This window comes from Suncus etruscus, chromosome 7 (genome assembly GCF_024139225.1).
Source record: "Suncus etruscus isolate mSunEtr1 chromosome 7, mSunEtr1.pri.cur, whole genome shotgun sequence".
In the NCBI taxonomy this organism is placed as follows: domain Eukaryota; kingdom Metazoa; phylum Chordata; class Mammalia; order Eulipotyphla; family Soricidae; genus Suncus; species Suncus etruscus.
This window is the reverse complement of record NC_064854.1, coordinates 104079844-104091070: the sequence shown is the minus strand read 5'-3', so window position 1 is coordinate 104091070 and position 11227 is coordinate 104079844.

Genomic DNA, 11227 nt, shown 5'->3' with positions numbered 1-11227 from the left:
AATGGGGGGAAAGCACATTAAAAGAGGAATGATCACCAACTTCTACAGCTCATAAAAATTTTATGATGACTATAAACACTTTAGATAGCAATTGCTGCAACCATGTTTTATAGATAGACATTAGAATTAAGATAGCATGAGTTTGTATATTTTGTTATTTCTTTTATTTCCAACATTTAGAAATAAAGTGTATAGATATTTCAATTGCCTTTGAGTGATTTTATAAGGGAATAGAAAACAATTAGGTTGGCTTCAAATTTAGTTATAAAGACCATTGGATCAGTACTTACTGAAGACACCCTCATATGTACTAGAATAAGAAGCAACAGTGTGTATTGCTTCCGAATTTTCTTGTCTTTTATTTTCTTGACTAATCTGCAGACTTCAGTTCTAGCGCAATGGTATCTCTATGATTTCACAGAGATTTCATATGTCTAAAATTTGTACCCTTTCCCAAATATAAAAAATAAAATTTATCAATGGTGTTTTGTGAGACTTTATTTCATGCACATTTGTGTTAAATATAAAGAAATGGTGACAATCCCGAAACAATGAGGATATATCATGTAGTATCAGCTTATGTTTTAAATCCTGGTGAATAAGACCTTAATACCTTATTCATTTCCATCCAGAATAAAAATGAATAGTGGGATCTTTTTTTCAAACTGGACATCTTAACTAAGTATACATCTTAGCCTCTTTCTTTTTCTACCAGGTTAATTCTCTAGACTGAATGTAGTAGTATTAGAGAAAGTGACAACTTGAGTTAAAAACAAAATTGAAATAATAATAAGAATTTCTAAAAGAATAGTAGAAACAATGTAGAATGAGAATTATATACATTATAATGTTTTAAAAACAAGGTAAGATATTTTTTTCTTTTGGTTTTTGTTTTTTTGGGTCACACCCGGCAGCACTCAGGGGTTACTCCTGGCTCTATGCTCAGAAATTACTCCTGGCAGGCTTAGGGAACCATATGGGATGCTGGGATTCAAATCACCGACCTTCTGCATGCAAGGCAAATGCCTTACCTCCATGCTATCTCTCTGGCCCCAAGGTAAGGGATTTTTATGGGTAGAAAAAACATAATGTGAATTGCTTTGATTCTCTAGACAAAAACTGTACAAGTTTTCCTTGCAATGTAGAAGTGGAACATCCCTGGTTGGTATAATTTGATAGGCTATTTTTTGTTTTAAGGAGCAGTGTAAAATTTTTTCCTGAGCACCAGAACTATGCCATCTCTTCTAATTTCAAAAAGAAGAGAAAAAAAAAAGGGCCCGGAGAGATAGCACAGCGGCGTTTGCCTTGCAAGCAGCCGATCCAGGACCAAAGGTGGTTGGTTCGAATCCCGGTGTCCCATATGGTCCCCTGTGCCTGCCAGGAGCTATTTCTGAGCAGACAGCCAGGAGTAACCCCTGAGCAACGCTGGGTGTGGCCCCAAAACCCAAAAAAAAAAAAAAAATACTACTAGCATACTAAACTCCTCAAAATAAGTTCCCAAATCATACCAAATAGAAACATTCTACTTTCAGATAGCAGAGGAGACCTGTATTAAGGCAATTTGGATGATCTTTCTTTTTTTGTGTGCTTCTAAGTTTAAAGTATTCTTTCTGGAGGGTGGGGAACATAGCCAATAGTGCTCAGCTTGTTCCAAATCTTGTGCTCACGAGTGACCCCTGGTGGTGCTGGAGACGGAACCAGGTTTAGCCACATGCAAGCCAAATCTGGTTCCATCTCCTCCAACATCCAGGAAGTCGTTTAATTTACTAAAAAGATTTATATTGCTCTTTCTACTTCTTGCCCTTTGGAACTTTCTATAAATGTTAACGATAGGTATAGTAGATAAGGAGTTTGCCTTGCATATAGATGACCAGAAGTGTTATTCCTGACTCCAATATTGTTTTTTTGATCCCGGAACACAGCCAAAAGTAGGCCTTGAGCACTGCTTAGGTATGTGTCACTCTCCTCCCCCCAATTTTTTTTCATTATGGAAGTCCTTTTTGTTTTGTTCTGGTTTGTTTTAGGGCTGTGCTCAGGTTTATTCTGGGCTCTCAGTGATCATTCTTGGCAGGGATCAGGAGACCAGACGTGGTGCTGGGGATCAAATCTATCTGCCGTTCTATCTCTCTGGCCCGGAAGCCCTTTCTTAACTATCCTGCTTTGTGTGCAAGAATGTTTTCTAGAAATAGAAGTGGCTAAAACAAAACTTCCAGCTGTCGGCTATTCTAAAATTAGTTACTTGATTGAAAAGTATCACTGTTAAATATGGACACTTCTGAACAAGCTATGTTATCTTTGAAAAACAGAAATGTCATGTTTATACCCATGTATTTTTCTTTGAATTAATGCATAATCTCTCTCTCTCTCTTTTTTTTTTTTGTTTTGTTTTGTTTTTTGGGTCACACCCGGCAGGGCTCAGGGGTTACTCCTGGCTCTATGCTCAGAAATTGCTCCTGGCAGGCTCAGAGGACCATATGGGATGCCAGGATTTGAACCACCATCCTTCGGCATGAAAGACAAACGCCTCACTTCCATGCTATCTCTCCGGCCCCTCATCTCTCTCTTTTTTTTTTTCTTTTTTTTTCTTTTGGACCACACCCGGTGACACTCAGGGGTTACTCCTGGCTACATGTGCTCAGAAATTGCTCCTGGCGTGGGGAACCACATGAAACACTGAGGAATCGAACCACAGTGTGGCCTAGGTTAGCGTGTGCAAGGCAAACGCCCTATCACTTGTGCCATCGCTCTGGCCCCATTATTTGTCTTCTTGATGTCATTCTCTCGGGCTATTTTCCTTCCTATGGACCCATATGATTATATCAAAGGAGAAACAAAGGCAGGTGCTGATCATTTAATCAGGTACAGAAGAGACAAAGAAACCAAAGCATGATTTCTTGATTTCTAGGGATTTGTACCATACTATACAAAACTCCTGTACACCTGCTGACTGGAACAGATAATAAAGAGTTCTAGGAACTTGAAAGGAAGGAGGAAAGAACTATAGGGTTAGACTCTGCAATGTATTTTGTGGAGAATTGGAACCTGACCTAACTCTGAAGTTAAGGTAGGACTTTTATAAATGGGCAAGTGGAGGGAAGTCGTTGGGAATTAAAAGGTCACTGAGGGGGCCAGAGAGATAGCATGGAGGTAAAGTGTTTGCCTTTCATGCAGGAGGTCATCGGTTCGAATCCTGGCGTCCCATATGGTCCCCCGTGCCTGCCAGGAGCAATTTCTGAGCCTGGAGCCAGGAATAACCCCTGAGCACTGCCTGGTGTGACCCAAAAACCAAAAAAAAAAAAAATAAAAGGTCACTGAGAGCAAAGGCCCAGCTGTTTGATGGAGTAGAATAAAGGATTCACAGCAAATAGAGTTAGTAAATTGGTACCACACAATGAGTGACAAAAAGGCTCAAATTGACCCATGTGACAAGCTTCCCTTCTATATTTAATAGTAGAACAATAAGATCAAATTAAATTATTGGCTAATCTAAAAGGAAAGAGATAACACTTAACTAAAGTCAATAGTGTCATAATAACCATTATTATTTATTATTATTATTATTTTTTATTTTGGGGCCACACCATGACACTCAGGGATTATTTACTCCTGGCTCTGTGCTCAGAAATTGCTCCTGGCTTGAGGGACCATATGGGATGCCAGGAGTTTGAACTGTGGTCAGTCCTAGGTTAGCGTTTGAGAGGCAAATGCCCTACTGCTTGCACTACCACTCTGTTCCCTCAATAACCATTATTTAGCTTTTTTTTTTTTTTTTTGGTTTATTTTTGTTTTTTTGGGCCACATCCATTTGATGCTCAGGGGTTACTCCTGGCTAAGCACTCAGAAATTGCCCCTGGCTTGGGGGAACCATATGGGATGCCAGGGGATTGAACCGTGGTCGTGATCTTTCCTTGGCTAGTGCTTGCAAGGCAGACCTTACCTCTAGTGCCACCTCGCTGGCCCCTATTTATCATTTTTTCTTAAAATGCAGTCCATTGTCTCTATGTATATGTGTTTTTAGGGTTTGTTTTATATATTATTTTTTCTGAATTCTGCTCTTTAAAGATAATCCCTTTTTGAAGTTTACCCTCAAGCCTCAGGGCAAAGGCTTAAAAAGAAAATCTATCAGAGCTTGTAGATAAAATTTCAACCTGCTCTCCACAAAAAAGGTAATTAACAATTCTTCCATTTCAAAGCATCAAAAGGGAGTTCTGAGGAACTTCACATTTCTGTATTCCATAGAATGTATTGTTATTGATCAGAAGGAAGCAATAGTAAACCCAATGTTTATGAAAATATTTGTTGAGAGTTTTGGCTGCTAGAAGCATGACTCTAACTTTTACCTAAGTCATTTAAACTAAAATAGAAAATAGAAAATTGCTGCCTTTTGCTGCAGGTCCTATTTTGTCACAGACCAAGCATTTTGCCTTTTATAAAATAATACCCACATCAGGTACAGTGATGGTACTAAAAAAGGACGGAACTAAATATCCAAGCCAAAATCAATAACAATGAAATTATGAGACCCAAACTTAAACAACCAAAACTTTAAAATGGCCTGTTATGTTGGCAGGCTGGGAGTAAGGGTGGTGGTATGGGATACATTCTGGGAATATGGGTGGAGGGAGGTCAACATTGATGGTGGGATTGGCCTTGAAACAGTGTATATCTGAAACCCAACTCTGAAGAACTTTGTAAATCACAATGGTTTCAATAAGATATTTTTAAAAATCTTAAAAATACCCACATCAGATGCTATCATTGATTCCCATTATGCCCTCTGGATCCAAAAGTCTGCCACTGAAATAGCCTTTGAGAGCTAAGTCAAGAGTCAGTATTTTAAATTCTTCTTTTTTGATTGAGTTGCTTCTTATTCCAGTTCTTTTGGCAATTGCACCTGTGATTCACAAGAAAAGGGAAAATATTAGTCTGAGGAAGTCAAGAGCATTGCAGCAAATCTTACCAAATTTTTATTCCTCTAAATATGTGAAATTGTTAGAAATACTTGCCTGAGTCTCTCCCCCAAATCATAACTAAATACACAATGATAACGATTATTTATGTTTTATATTATTATATTTATTTTATTATATTATTTATATTATTATATTTATTTTATAATGCTATATTTAATTTTTATTTTATATATTTTTGGTTTGGGGGCCACACCTAGCCACACTCAGGGGTTACTTCTGGCTCTGCGCTCAGAAATTGCTCTGCGGTGGCTCAAGCAGTAAGGTATCTGCCTTGTGTGCGCTAGCCTAATACAGACCACAGTTTGATCCCCCAGCATCCCATTGGTCCCCCACACTAGGAGCAATTTCTGGGCGCAAAACCAGGAGTAAACCCTGAGCATCAACAGGAATGGCCGAAAAACCAAAAAAAAAAAAAAAAAAAAAAAAGAAATCGCTCTGGGCAGGTTTGGTGGATCATATGGAATGCTGGGAATTGAATCCAAGTCTGTCCTGGGTTGGCCGTATACAAGGCAAACGCCCTACTGCTGTGCTATCTCTTCAGCCCAATTATTTAATTTTTTTTAAATCTGATAATATTTTATGATCACTAATAGTAAACTAGACAAAGAGGGGATCACCTACTCTAGCAGCCTGCAGGTGATGGTGGGGGATATGGGTTGTAGGAAGGAAGAGAACGGGGATGCGGGGTGGACAAATTTGGTGATGGGTATTACCTTGATTCAATAATAATATGTACCTAAAATACTACTGTGAAAGATATGTAAACCAATATGATCAAAATTAAAATTAAAAAAATCAAAAAAAATCTGATATTTATCTGAAGAGCAACCAGGCACAGAAAGGATAAATAATTTGCCCAAGATTATACAGTTCTGAAGCAATAGAGAGGACTGACTCCAAATCTGCCTAGTTTTAATAGCCATGCTATAACCACACACACAACACACACACACACACACACACACTATTGAAGACTATAAAATATATGTGCTATTAAAAGTTGATTTTTCTTCTATGAGCACATTCCCAATAAGGCTCATTAAAATATTGTTTGGAACATCTCCATGTATAAAAGGGACTTAGGTTAGATGGCAAGTCAACTTTATAACTTTATTTCATAGGAATAACTTAAAAATTAGGCACGTTAGTAGAACATTTCAAGGGCTATTTTGTTTTGTTTTGGGGCCACACTGGTGGTACTCAGGGATTATTCCTGACTCTGCACCCAGAAATTACTCCTGTCAGGCTCATGGGACTATAGGGATGCCAAGGATTGAACCCACTCAGCTGCATGCAAGGAAAACACCCTATCCACTGTGCTATTGCTCTTGCCCCATTTCAGAGGTTCTTTTATCTTGGGAAGATGACTCATCCTCATGCACATAGTTTCCAGAGGACACAGAATAAGTCTAGAGGACTCTCCAAGTCTACAATAATGACTAAGAATTTTTTTCCCCTTGTCCATATCTATACGCCAGTATAATAAAAACATTTTAGCTCTATGCTACAGTCTGTAGTGTTCTGGGCTTATCACTGTGTGCATGCCAAGATTGAGGGCTACTCTCATGCAGTGCCAGGAATCAAATCCAGGCCTCACATATGCAAGACAACTGTTTTACCTCTTAACCGCATTGACCGTGACTCAATCCTGCACACTGTGAATGGTCCAGTAAACACAGTTGGGTGTAACCGCTAAGTGCAGAGCCAGAAATATAGTCTCTGAGCACTACCCATAACTCCTCCTTATTTCAGGCCAAGATAGTTTGATGAGATTAGCAAAAGCTTTGCATACAGGGAGCAAATACCGGAGTAGTTTCCAGCACTTTTGGGTGTGGCTGAAACATACACACACACACACACACACACACACACACACACACACACACACACACACACACACACTATTTCCCCCCTACTAGGTAAATGCAGTTCTTGAGCTATATAATTCATGATTATTATAATCTCTTTTAATATAATTTTAAGATATTCATATGCCTGCAATGGATGTAACTCAGTAGAACATTTTCTTTTTTGTTTGTTTGTTTGTTTTTTGGTTTTGGGTCACACCCAGCAATGCTCAGGGGTTACTCCTGGTTCTATGCTCAGAAATTGCTCCTGGCATGCTTGGGGGACCATAAGGGATGCCGGGATTCAAACCACTGACCTTCTGCATGCAAGGCAAATGCTTCACCTCCATGCCATCTCTCTGGCCCCTGTAGAACATTTTCTTGCATGCAGTGAGGCTCTGAATTTACTCCCCAAACCCACAGATCCCCCTCAAAAAGATTTCTTTGCTTTGGGGTCGGAGTGATAGCACAGCAGTAGGGCATTTGCCTTGCATGCAGCCAACACAGGATGGACCCTGGTTTCGATTCCTTGCATCCCATAAGGTTCTCTAAGCCTGCCAGGAGCGATTTCTGAGCGCAGAGTCAGGAGTAACCCCTGATCACTGCTGGGTGTGACCAAAAAAAAAAGAACAAAACAAACAAACAAACAACAACAAAAAATATTTCTTTGCTTTATCCCAGTAAGAATATGTTTTAGCATAAAAAAGCAAGCCCAAAATTTTAAGCTTTGGTATAGGTTTATTTTTGTAAGGAGTTAAAAATTGTTATATTGTTGTTCATATGATTTTGGGTCATAATGGCTGTACTCAGAGTTTACTGGTGGCTTTGCATTCAGGGATCAATCCTGGTAGTCTCTGGAGACTACATGTGATACTGGGGATTGAACCTGAATTGGTCATGTGCAAGGCAAGCTCCCTACCAATGTACTATCTCTGGCTCTTGAATTTTTTTAAAATAATATCTTCATTTAAGCACCATGATTACAAACATGTTCATATTTGGGTTTCAGTCATAAAAAAGAACACCCCCCTTCAACCAGTGCAACATTCCCACCATCAATGCACCCCCACTCCCTACTTCCCCCCCCACTCTGCTTATATTCAAGACAGGTATTCTACTTCTCTCACTCACTAACATTTTTTTGTTTTGTTTTGTTTTTTGTTTTTTGTTTTTTTTCGGGCCACACCCGTTTGATGTTCAGGGGTTACTCCTGGCTAAGCGCTCAGAAATTGCCCCTGGCTTGGGGGGACCATATGGGACGCCAGGGATCAAACCGAGGTCCTGATCCCTGGCTTGGGGGGACCATATGGGACGCCAGGGATCAAACCGAGGTCCTGATCCTTGGCTAGCGCTTGCAAGGCAGACACCTTACCTCGAGTGCCACCTCGCCAGCCCCCTCACTCACTAACATTGTCATGATAGTTACTAGTGTGCTTATTTCTCTAACTGCACTCACCATTCTTTATGGTAAGCTTCATATTCATGGGCCAGTCAGTCCTTCCAGCCCTCATCTCTATTGTCTCTGGATATTATTACAATACTGTCTTTTATTTTTCTTAGCCTTGGATTTTTCATTTGAATAAAAAGTTCATCTGGGCCATTGCATAGACTATAAAAAATGTTAAAGATGGAAGGCTGGAGCTATAGTACAGCATGTAGGGCACATGCCTTGCATATGGCTGACCCTGGTTATACTTCCTGAGCTCCACAGGAGTGTTTCCAAAGCTTGCAGGGGTCTTCAAACTATGGCCCGCGGGCCACATATTGTATATATTCCCATTTTGTTTCTTCACTTCTAAATAAGATATATGCAGTGTGTATAGAATTTTGTTCATAATTTTTGTTTTTACTACAATCTGGCCCTCCAACAGTCTGAAGGACAGTGAACTGGCCCCCTGTTTAAAAAGTTTGAGGGCCCCTGGGAGCCAGCAATAACTCCTATTCACCACCAGATATAACCCAAAAATTCAAAATAAATAAATTAATACAAGATGGAGTAAACTATACCAGGAAGGTAGACTTATGTCTGTACAAGTCTAATGTCTGTTTGGGGCTGTTATTAAACTGATTCAGAATTACACCATATGAAATGAATGAGTCACTAATTAATTCTATGTGATAAACAACACATAAACTTAAAAACTATATAGCTATAATCAAAAGCAAAAAAATAAGGTAAGGCATGGAAACAACCAAGATACCCTTCAACAGACAAATGGCTAAAGAAACTGTGGTACATATACACAATGGAATATTATGCAGCTGTCAGGAGAGATGAAGTCATGAAATTTTCCTATACATGGATGTACACGGAATCTATTATGCTGAGTGAAATAAGTCAGAGAGAGAGAGAAAAACGCAGAATGGTCTCACTCATCTATGGGTTTTAAGAAAAATGAAAGACATTCTTGCAATAATAATTTTCAGACACAAAAGCGAGAAGGTCTGGAAGTTACAGCTCACCTCATGAAGCTCACCACAAACAGGGTGAGTTTAGTTAGAGAAATAACTACATTTTGAACTATCCTAATAATGAGAATGTATGAGGGTTATAGAAAGCCTGTCTAGAGTACAGGTGGGGGTTGGGTGGGGAGGAGGGAGATTTGGGACATTGGTGATGGGAATGTTGCACTGGTGATGGGTGGTGTTCTTTACATGACTGAAACCCAAACACAATCATGTATGTAATCAAGGTGTTTAAATAAAAAAAAAAATATATATATATATGAAAAAGGGAATATGGCTCAAAGGGCTGCAATGCATGGTATGGCTGTGGGAGTCCTGGATTCCATTCTCAGTAACATATGGACAGTACCACTCAGAAAGCAGCTCATGAGCACTGTGCTGGGAATGTACTCTAAAGATTTCTGGTGTGGCCCCAAGACCAAAAAATCAAATAAAATTAAAAAGAAGTTAAAATTTAGGGGCCGTAGTGGTGGCACAAGCGGTAAGGCAAGGCGTATGCCTTGCGTGCTTTAGCCTAGGATGGCCCACAGTTTGATGGTGATTAAGAGAGATATAATCTATGGATCAAATATTAAAATGAACTAGGGGCCAGAGCGGTGGCGCAAGTGGTAAGGTGCCTGCCTTGTTCGTGCTAGCCTAGGACTGACCGCGGTTCAATCTCTCAACGTCCCATATGGTCCCCCAAGTCAGGAGCAATTTCTGAGTGTTTGGCCAGGAGTAACCCCTGAGCATCACCGGGTGTGGGCCAAAAACCAAAAAAAAAAAGTTAAAATCTAGAGCTCTAAAATAATTAATGGAAATGAATGAGCTAAGTTTTAGAGTGCAGTGTAGACAGAGAAAAATAGTTCAATTTATTTATTTATTTATTTATTTATTTATTTATTTATTTTTTGGGCCACACCCGGTGGCGCTCAGAAGTTACTCCTGGCTCTGAACTCAGAAAACACCCCTGGCATGCTATGGGGACCATATAGGATGCTGGGAATTGAACCTGGTCCATCCCTGATCGGTCATGTTCATAGCAAATGCCCTACAGCTGTGCTATCGCTCTGGCCCTAGTTCCTATTATGTATCTCATGGCATAAAGGCTGGAAAAATAGCTCAAAAGTTCTCCTGGGCTTGATTCCAGCACTGGTTGGTCCTCTGAGCACCATCAGGAGTAATTACAGAGCTGGGAGAAGCCCCTGAGCATCTTTGGGTGTGGTCCAAACTCACACCCAAAATATTAGTATTGCCATGTTGATACAAGTCCTATGTGGTTCATTATACAGAAACCCAATATTTTTTGGGGGTAATTTGTTTGTTTAAGGACCACATCCAGCAGTGCTCAGGGCTTACTCCTGACCATGTGCATAGAATTTACTCTTGGCAGGATCAGGAAGCCATATGGAGCCTTGGGGTTGAAACCCAGAGCAGCTGCATGCAAAGCAAATGCCTTACCCCACTATACTATATATCTAGCCCCAGATTTTTTTTGGTGATTTTTAAAAATTTATACAATTTGGGGCCAAAGAGATAGTACATGGGTAATGCCTTGGACATGGACTACTAGGGTTCAATTCCTGTTACCACATATGGTCCCCTAAACCCCATCAGAAATGATTCCTGAGCACAGAGCCATAATTGAGCACTTCTGGGTGTACCTTCCTACAAAATAAAACAAGATAAAATATATTTGATGACATGTAAATCAAATAAAGCAAGCCTTCAGATCTATCCTGTACTTAACTGTTTCTCAACCTTTTCTTTCTGTGGCCTCTTCTAACCTTACTTCCTTTATGTTTCCCATTCCTCACCCCAATCCTACTAACTGATTGATTAACTAGTCTCATGTTGTGACCTCGAATTGACATGATTTTCACCTGTGGCCCCCTTGAAACATCCTGGGTGTTCACAGGAGCCATATGGTCCCTGAATGAGAAAGGCTACTATAGTTCATCA